Genomic DNA, 10,721 nt, shown 5'->3' on the forward strand with positions numbered 1-10,721 from the left:
TAAAATTTGAATATTGACAGTAGTTTGAAGAAAAAAGTTCCCACCGAGAGTTAAAATTCGTACATTGACGGTAGCTAGACCAAAAAATTCCTCCCGAGAGTTAAATTTCGTATATAGGCGATAGTTTGAAGAAAAAAATTCCAACCTAGTATTAAAATTCGTGTATTGACGATTGTTGACAAAAAGATTTCAAACAATAGTCAAAATTTGAGTATTAAGAGTAGTTTGAAGAAAAAGTGCCCATCGAGAGTTAAAATTCGTACATTGACGATAGTTTGACCAAAAAATTCCTACCGAGAGCTAAATTTCGTATATAGGCTATAGTTTGAAGAAAAAAATTCCAACCTAGTATTAAAATTCGATTATTGACGATTGTATGACATAAAGGTTTCAACCAATATTTAAAATTTGAATATTGACAATAGTTTGAAGAAAGAAATTCCAACCTAGTATTAAAATTCGTGTATTGACGATTGTTTGACAAAAAGATTCCAACCAATAGTTAAAATTTGAATATTGACAGTAGTTTAAAAAAAAAAGTGCCCACCGAGAGTTAAAATTCGTACATTGACGGTAGTTTGAAGAAAAAAATTCCAACCTAGTATTAAAATTCGTTTATTGACGATTGTTTGACAAACAGATTTCAACCATTAGTTAAAATTTGAATATTGACAGTAGTTTGAAGAAAAAAGTTCCCACCGAGAGTTAAAATTCGTACATTGACGGTAGTTTGAAGAAAAAAATTCCAACCTAGTATTAAAATTCGTTTATTGACGATTGTTTGACATAAAGATTTGAACCAATCTTTAAAATTTGAATATTGACAGTAGTTTGAAGAAAAAAATTCGAACCTAGTATTAAAATTCGTGTATTGACGATTGTTTGACAAAAAGATTCCAACCAATAGTTAAAATTTGAATATTGACAATAGTTTGAAGAAAAAAATTCCAACCTAGTATTAAAGTTCGTTTATTGACGATTGTTTGACATAAAGATTTCAACCAATAGTTAAAATTTGGGTATTGACAGTAGTTTGAAGAAAAAAGTGCCCACCGGGAGTTAAAATTCGTACATTGACGGTAGCTTGACCAAAAAATTCCTCCCGAGAGTTAAATTTCGTATATAGGCGATAGTTTGAAGAAAAAAATTCCAACCTAGTATTAAAATTCGTTTATTGACGATTGCTTGACATAAAGATTTCAACCAATAGTTAAAATTTGAATATTGACAGTAGTTTGAAGAAAAAAGTTCCCACCGAGAGTTAAAATTCGTACATTGACGGTAGCTTGACCAAAAAATTCCTCCGGAGAGTTAAATTTCGTATATAGGCGATAGTTTGAAGAAAAAAATTCCAACCTAGTATTAAAATTCGTTTATTGACGATTGTTTGACATAAAGATTTCAACCAATAGTTAAAATTTGAATATTGACAGTAGTTTGAAGAAAAAAGTTCCCACCGAGAGTTAAAATTCGTACATTGACGGTAGCTTGACCAAAAACTTCCTCCCGAGAGTTAAATTTCGTATATAGGCGATAGTTTGATGATAAAAATTCCAACCTAGTATTAAAATTCGTGTATTGACGATTGTTGACAAAAAGATTCCAACCAATAGTTAAAATTTGAATATTGACAGTAGTTTAAAGAAAAAAGTGCCCACCGAGAGTTAAAATTCGTACATTGACGGTAGTTTGAAGAAAAAAATTCCAACCTAGTATTAAAATTCGTTTATTGACGATTGTTTGACAAACAGATTTCAACCATTAGTTAAAATTTGAATATTGACAGTAGTTTGAAGAAAAAAGTGCCCACCGAGAGTTAAAATTCGTACATTGACGGTAGTTTGAAGAAAAAAATTCCAACCTAGTATTAAAATTTGTTTATTGACGATTGTTTGACAAACAGATTTCAACCATTAGTTAAAATTTGAATATTGACAGTAGTTTGAAGAAAAAAGTGCCCACCGAGAGTTAAAATTCGTACATTGACGATAGTTTGACCAAAAAATTCCTACCGAGAGCTAAATTTCGTATATAGGCTATAGTTTGAAGAAAAAAATTCCAACCTAGTATTAAAATTCGATTATTGACGATTGTATGACATAAAGGTTTCAACCAATATTTAAAATTTGAATATTGACAATAGTTTGAAGAAAGAAATTCCAACCTAGTATTAAAATTCGTGTATTGACGATTGTTTGACAAAAAGATTCGAACCAATAGTTAAAATTTGAATATTGACAGTAGTTTGAAGAAAAAAGTTCCCACCGAGAGTTAAAATTCGTACATTGACGGTAGCTTGACCAAAAACTTCCTCCCGAGAGTTAAATTTCGTATATAGGCGATAGTTTGATGATAAAAATTCCAACCTAGTATTAAAATTCGTGTATTGACGATTGTTGACAAAAAGATTCCAACCAATAGTTAAAATTTGAATATTGACAGTAGTTTAAAGAAAAAAGTGCCCACCGAGAGTTAAAATTCGTACATTGACGGTAGTTTGAAGAAAAAAATTCCAACCTAGTATTAAAATTCGTTTATTGACGATTGTTTGACAAACAGATTTCAACCATTAGTTAAAATTTGAATATTGACAGTAGTTTGAAGAAAAAAGTGCCCACCGAGAGTTAAAATTCGTACATTGACGGTAGTTTGAAGAAAAAAATTCCAACCTAGTATTAAAATCGTTTATTGACGATTGTTTGACAAACAGATTTCAACCATTAGTTAAAATTTGAATATTGACAGTAGTTTGAAGAAAAAAGTGCCCACCGAGAGTTAAAATTCGTACATTGACGATAGTTTGACCAAAAAATTCTTACCGAGAGCTAAATTTCGTATATAGGCTATAGTTTGAAGAAAAAAATTCCAACCTAGTATTAAAATTCGATTATTGACGATTGTATGACATAAAGGTTTCAACCAATATTTAAAATTTGAATATTGACAATAGTTTGAAGAAAGAAATTCCAACCTAGTATTAAAATTCGTGTATTGACGATTGTTTGACAAAAAGATTCGAACCAATAGTTAAAATTTGAATATTGACAGTAGTTTGAAGAAAAAAGTTCCCACCGAGAGTTAAAATTCGTACATTGACGGTAGCTTGACCAAAAAATTCCTCCCGAGAGCTAAATTTCGTATATAGGCGATAGTTTGAAGAAAAAAATTCCAACCTAGTATTAAAATTCGATTATTGACGATTGTTTGACATAAAGATTACAACCAATATTTAAAATTTGAGTATTGATAGTAGTTTGAAGAAAAAGTGCCCACCGAGAGCTAAAATTCGTACATTGACGATAGCTTGACCAAAAAATTCCTACCGCGAGTTAAATTTCGTATATAGGCGATAGTTTGAAGATAAAAATTCCAACCTAGTATTAAAATTCGTGTATTGACGATTGTTTGACAAAAAGATTCGAACCAATAGTTAAAATTTGAATATTGACAGTAGTTTGAAGATAAAAGTTCCCACGGAGAGTTAAAATTCGTACATTGACGGTAGCTTGACCAAAAAATTCCTCCCGAGAGTTAAATTTCGTATATAGGCGATAGTTTGAAGAAAAAAATTCCAACCTAGAATTAAAATTCGATTATTGACGATTGTTTGACATAAAGATTTCAACCAATATTTAAAATTTGAGTATTGATAGTAGTTTGAAGAAAAAGTGCCCACCGAGAGCTAAAATTCGTACATTGACAATAGCTTGACCAAAAAATTCCTACCGCGAGTTAAATTTCGTATATAGGCGATAGTTTGAAGATAAAAATTCCAACTTAGTATTAAAATTCGTGTATTGACGATTGTTTGACAAAAAGATTCGAACCAATAGTTAAAATTTTAATATTGACAGTAGTTTGAAGAAAAAAGTGCCCACCGAGAGTTAAAATTCGTGCATTGACGGTAGGTTTACCAAAAAATTCCTCCCGAGAGTTAAATTTCGTATATAGGCGATAGTTTGATGATAAAAATTCCAACCCAGTATTAAAATTCGTGTATTGACGATTGTTGACAAAAAGATGTCAAACAATAGTCAAAATTTGAGTATTAAGTGTAGATTGAAGAAAAAGTGCCCATCGAGAGTTAAAATTCGTACATTGACGGTAGTTTGAAGAAAAAAATTCCAACCTAGTATTAAAATTCGTTTATTGACGATTGTTTGACAAACAGATTTCAACCATTAGTTAAAATTTGAATATTGACAGTAGTTTGAAGAAAAAAGTGCCCACCGAGAGTTAAAATTCGTACATTGACGATAGTTTGACCAAAAAATTCCTACCGAGACTTAAATTTCGTATATAGGAGATAGTTTGAAGAAAAAAATTCCAACCTAGTATTAAAATTCGTTTATTGACGATTGTTTGACATAAAGATTTCAACCAATAGTTAAAATTTGAATATTGACAGTAGTTTGAAGAAAAAAGTTCCCACCGAGAGTTAAAATTCGTACATTGACGGTAGCTTGACCAAAAAATTCCTCCCGAGAGTTAAATTTCGTATATAGGCGATAGTTTGAAGAAAAAAATTCCAACTTAGTATTAAAATTCGTTTATTGACGATTGTTTGACATAAAGATTTCAACCAATAGTTAAAATTTGGGTATTGATAGTAGTTTGAAGAAAAAGTGCCCACCGAGAGTTAAAATTCGTACATTGACGATAGGTTGACCAAAAAATTCCCACCGAGAGTTAAAATTCGTATATAGGCGATAGTTTGAAGAAAAAAATTCCAACCTAGTATTAAAATTCGTGTATTGACGATTGTTGGACATAAATATTTGAACCAATATTTAAAATTTGAATATTGACAATAGCTTGAAGAAAAAAATTCCAACCTAGTATTAAAATTCGTGTATTGACGATTGTTTGACAAAAAGATTCCAACCAATAGTTAAAATTTGAATATTGACAGTAGTTTGAAGAAAAAAGTGCCCACCGAGAGTTGAAATTCGTACATTGACGATATGTTGACCAAAAAATTCCCACCGAGAGTTAAATTACGTATATAGGCGATAGTTTGAAGATAAAAATTCCAACCTAGTATTAAAATTCGTGTATTGACGATTGTTGACAAAAAGATTCCAAACAATAGGCAAAATTTGAGTATTGATAGTAGTTTGAAGAAAAAGTGCCCATCGAGAGTTAAAATTCGTACATTGACGATAGTTTGACCAAAAAATTCCTACCGAGAGTTAAATTTCGTATATAGGCGATAGTTTGAAGAAAAAAATTCCAACCTAGTATTAAAATTCGTTTATTGACGATTGTTTGACAAACAGATTTCAACCATTAGTTAAAATTTGAATATTGACAGTAGTTTGAAGAAAAAAGTGCCCACCGAGATTAAAATTCGTACATTGACGATAGTTTGACCAAAAAATTCCTACCGAGACTTAAATTTCGTATATAGGAGATAGTTTGAAGAAAAAAATTCCAAACTGGTATTAAAATTCGTGTATTGACGATTGTTTGACAAAAAGATTCGAACCAATAGTTAAAATTTGAATATTGACAGTAGTTTGAAGAAAAAAGTTCCCACCGAGAGTTAAAATTCGTACATTGACGGTAGCTTGACCAAAAAATTCCTCCCGAGAGTTAAATTTCGTATATAGGCGATAGTTTGAAGAAAAAAATTCCAACCTAGTATTAAAATTCGTTTATTGACGATTGTTTGACATAAAGATTTGAACCAATCTTTAAAATTTGAATATTGACAGTAGTTTGAAGAAAAAAATTCGAACCTAGTATTAAAATTCGTGTATTGACGATTGTTTGACAAAAAGATTCCAACCAATAGTTAAAATTTGAATATTGACAATAGTTTGAAGAAAAAAATTCCAACCTAGTATTAAAGTTCGTTTATTGACGATTGTTTGACATAAAGATTTCAACCAATAGTTAAAATTTGAGTATTGACAGTAGTTTGAAGAAAAAAGTGCCCACCGGGAGTTAAAATTCGTACATTGACGGTAGCTTGACCAAAAAATTCCTCCCGAGAGTTAAATTTCGTATATAGGCGATAGTTTGAAGAAAAAAATTCCAACCTAGTATTAAAATTCGTTTATTGACGATTGCTTGACATAAAGATTTCAACCAATAGTTAAAATTTGAATATTGACAGTAGTTTGAAGAAAAAAGTTCCCACCGAGAGTTAAAATTCGTACATTGACGGTAGCTTGACCAAAAAATTCCTCCGGAGAGTTAAATTTCGTATATAGGCGATAGTTTGAAGAAAAAAATTCCAACCTAGTATTAAAATTCGTTTATTGACGATTGTTTGACATAAAGATTTCAACCAATAGTTAAAATTTGAATATTGACAGTAGTTTGAAGAAAAAAGTTCCCACCGAGAGTTAAAATTCGTACATTGACGGTAGCTTGACCAAAAACTTCCTCCCGAGAGTTAAATTTCGTATATAGGCGATAGTTTGATGATAAAAATTCCAACCTAGTATTAAAATTCTTGTATTGACGATTGTTGACAAAAAGATTCCAACCAATAGTTAGAATTTGAATATTGACAGTAGTTTAAAGAAAAAAGTGCCCACCGAGAGTTAAAATTCGTACATTGACGGTAGTTTGAAGAAAAAAATTCCAACCTAGTATTAAAATTCGTTTATTGACGATTGTTTGACAAACAGATTTCAACCATTAGTTAAAATTTGAATATTGACAGTAGTTTGAAGAAAAAAGTGCCCACCGAGAGTTAAAATTCGTACATTGACGGTAGTTTGAAGAAAAAAATTCCAACCTAGTATTAAAATTCGTTTATTGACGATTGTTTGACAAACAGATTTCAACCATTAGTTAAAATTTGAATATTGACAGTAGTTTGAAGAAAAAAGTGCCCACCGAGAGTTAAAATTCGTACATTGACGGTAGTTTGAAGAAAAAAATTCCAACCTAGTATTAAAATTCGTTTATTGACGATTGTTTGACATAAAGATTTGAACCAATCTTTAAAATTTGAATATTGACAGTAGTTTGAAGAAAAAAATTCGAACCTAGTATTAAAATTCGTGTATTGACGATTGTTTGACAAAAAGATTCCAACCAATAGTTAAAATTTGAATATTGACAATAGTTTGAAGAAAAAAATTCCAACCTAGTATTAAAGTTCGTTTATTGACGATTGTTTGACATAAAGATTTCAACCAATAGTTAAAATTTGGGTATTGACAGTAGTTTGAAGAAAAAAGTGCCCACCGGGAGTTAAAATTCGTACATTGACGGTAGCTTGACCAAAAAATTCCTCCCGAGAGTTAAATTTCGTATATAGGCGATAGTTTGAAGAAAAAAATTCCAACCTAGTATTAAAATTCGTTTATTGACGATTGCTTGACATAAAGATTTCAACCAATAGTTAAAATTTGAATATTGACAGTAGTTTGAAGAAAAAAGTTCCCACCGAGAGTTAAAATTCGTACATTGACGGTAGCTTGACCAAAAAATTCCTCCGGAGAGTTAAATTTCGTATATAGGCGATAGTTTGAAGAAAAAAATTCCAAGCTAGTATTAAAATTCGTTTATTGACGATTGTTTGACATAAAGATTTCAACCAATAGTTAAAATTTGAATATTGACAGTAGTTTGAAGAAAAAAGTTCCCACCGAGAGTTAAAATTCGTACATTGACGGTAGCTTGACCAAAAACTTCCTCCCGAGAGTTAAATTTCGTATATAGGCGATAGTTTGATGATAAAAATTCCAACCTAGTATTAAAATTCGTGTATTGACGATTGTTGACAAAAAGATTCCAACCAATAGTTAAAATTTGAATATTGACAGTAGTTTAAAGAAAAAAGTGCCCACCGAGAGTTAAAATTCGTACATTGACGGTAGTTTGAAGAAAAAAATTCCAACCTAGTATTAAAATTCGTTTATTGACGATTGTTTGACAAACAGATTTCAACCATTAGTTAAAATTTGAATATTGACAGTAGTTTGAAGAAAAAAGTGCCCACCGAGAGTTAAAATTCGTACATTGACGATAGTTTGACCAAAAAATTCCTACCGAGAGCTAAATTTCGTATATAGGCTATAGTTTGAAGAAAAAAATTCCAACCTAGTATTAAAATTCGATTATTGACGATTGTATGACATAAAGGTTTCAACCAATATTTAAAATTTGAATATTGACAATAGTTTGAAGAAAGAAATTCCAACCTAGTATTAAAATTCGTGTATTGACGATTGTTTGACAAAAAGATTCGAACCAATAGTTAAAATTTGAATATTGACAGTAGTTTGAAGAAAAAAGTTCCCACCGAGAGTTAAAATTCGTACATTGACGGTAGCTTGACCAAAAAATTCCTCCCGAGAGCTAAATTTCGTATATAGGCGATAGTTTGAAGAAAAAAATTCCAACCTAGTATTAAAATTCGATTATTGACGATTGTTTGACATAAAGATTTCAACCAATATTTAAAATTTGAGTATTGATAGTAGTTTGAAGAAAAAGTGCCCACCGAGAGCTAAAATTCGTACATTGACGATAGCTTGACCAAAAAATTCCTACCGCGAGTTAAATTTCGTATATAGGCGATAGTTTGAAGATAAAAATTCCAACCTAGTATTAAAATTCGTGTATTGACGATTGTTTGACAAAAAGATTCGAACCAATAGTTAAAATTTGAATATTGACAGTAGTTTGAAGAAAAAAGTTCCCACCGAGAGTTAAAATTCGTACATTGACGGTAGCTTGACCAAAAAATTCCTCCCGAGAGTTAAATTTCGTATATAGGCGATAGTTTGAAGAAAAAAATTCCAACCTAGTATTAAAATTCGTTTATTGACGATTGTTTGACATAAAGATTTGAACCAATCTTTAAAATTTGAATATTGACAGTAGTTTGAAGAAAAAAATTCGAACCTAGTATTAAAATTCGTGTATTGACGATTGTTTGACAAAAAGATTCCAACCAATAGTTAAAATTTGAATATTGACAATAGTTTGAAGAAAAAAATTCCAACCTAGTATTAAAGTTCGTTTATTGACGATTGTTTGACAAAAAGATTCCAACCAATAGTTAAAATTTGAATATTGACAGTAGTTTAAAGAAAAAAGTGCCAACCGAGAGTTAAAATTCGTACATTGACGGTAGTTTGAAGAAAAAAATTCCAACCTAGTATTAAAATTCGTTTATTGACGATTGTTTGACAAACAGATTTCAACCATTAGTTAAAATTTGAATATTGACAGTAGTTTGAAGAAAAAAGTGCCCACCGAGAGTTAAAATTCGTACATTGACGATAGTTTGACCAAAAAATTCCTACCGAGACTTAAATTTCGTATATAGGAGATAGTTTGAAGAAAAAAATTCCAACCTAGTATTAAAATTCGTTTATTGACGATTGTTTGACATAAAGATTTCAACCAATAGTTAAAATTTGAATATTGACAGTAGTTTGAAGAAAAAAGTTCCCACCGAGAGTTAAAATTCGTACATTGACGGTAGCTTGACCAAAAAATTCCTCCGGAGAGTTAAATTTCGTATATAGGCGATAGTTTGAAGAAAAAAATTCCAACCTAGTATTAAAATTCGTTTATTGACGATTGTTTGACATAAAGATTTCAACCAATAGTTAAAATTTGAATATTGACAGTAGTTTGAAGAAAAAAGTTCCCACCGAGAGTTAAAATTCGTACATTGACGGTAGCTTGACCAAAAACTTCCTCCCGAGAGTTAAATTTCGTATATAGGCGATAGTTTGATGATAAAAATTCCAACCTAGTATTAAAATTCGTGTATTGACGATTGTTGACAAAAAGATTCCAACCAATAGTTAGAATTTGAATATTGACAGTAGTTTAAAGAAAAAAGTGCCCACCGAGAGTTAAAATTCGTACATTGACGGTAGTTTGAAGAAAAAAATTCCAACCTAGTATTAAAATTCGTTTATTGACGATTGTTTGACAAACAGATTTCAACCATTAGTTAAAATTTGAATATTGACAGTAGTTTGAAGAAAAAAGTGCCCACCGAGAGTTAAAATTCGTACATTGACGGTAGTTTGAAGAAAAAAATTCCAACCTAGTATTAAAATTCGTTTATTGACGATTGTTTGACAAACAGATTTCAACCATTAGTTAAAATTTGAATATTGACAGTAGTTTGAAGAAAAAAGTGCCCACCGAGAGTTAAAATTCGTACATTGACGGTAGTTTGAAGAAAAAAATTCCAACCTAGTATTAAAATTCGTTTATTGACGATTGTTTGACATAAAGATTTGAACCAATCTTTAAAATTTGAATATTGACAGTAGTTTGAAGAAAAAAATTCGAACCTAGTATTAAAATTCGTGTATTGACGATTGTTTGACAAAAAGATTCCAACCAATAGTTAAAATTTGAATATTGACAATAGTTTGAAGAAAAAAATTCCAACCTAGTATTAAAGTTCGTTTATTGACGATTGTTTGACATAAAGATTTCAACCAATAGTTAAAATTTGGGTATTGACAGTAGTTTGAAGAAAAAAGTGCCCACCGGGAGTTAAAATTCGTACATTGACGGTAGCTTGACCAAAAAATTCCTCCCGAGAGTTAAATTTCGTATATAGGCGATAGTTTGAAGAAAAAAATTCCAACCTAGTATTAAAATTCGTTTATTGACGATTGCTTGACATAAAGATTTCAACCAATAGTTAAAATTTGAATATTGACAGTAGTTTGAAGAAAAAAGTTCCCACCGAGAGTTAAAATTCGTACATTGACGGTAGC

This window comes from Xylocopa sonorina, unplaced genomic scaffold (assembly GCF_050948175.1).
Source record: "Xylocopa sonorina isolate GNS202 unplaced genomic scaffold, iyXylSono1_principal scaffold0072, whole genome shotgun sequence".
NCBI lineage: Eukaryota > Metazoa > Arthropoda > Insecta > Hymenoptera > Apidae > Xylocopa > Xylocopa sonorina.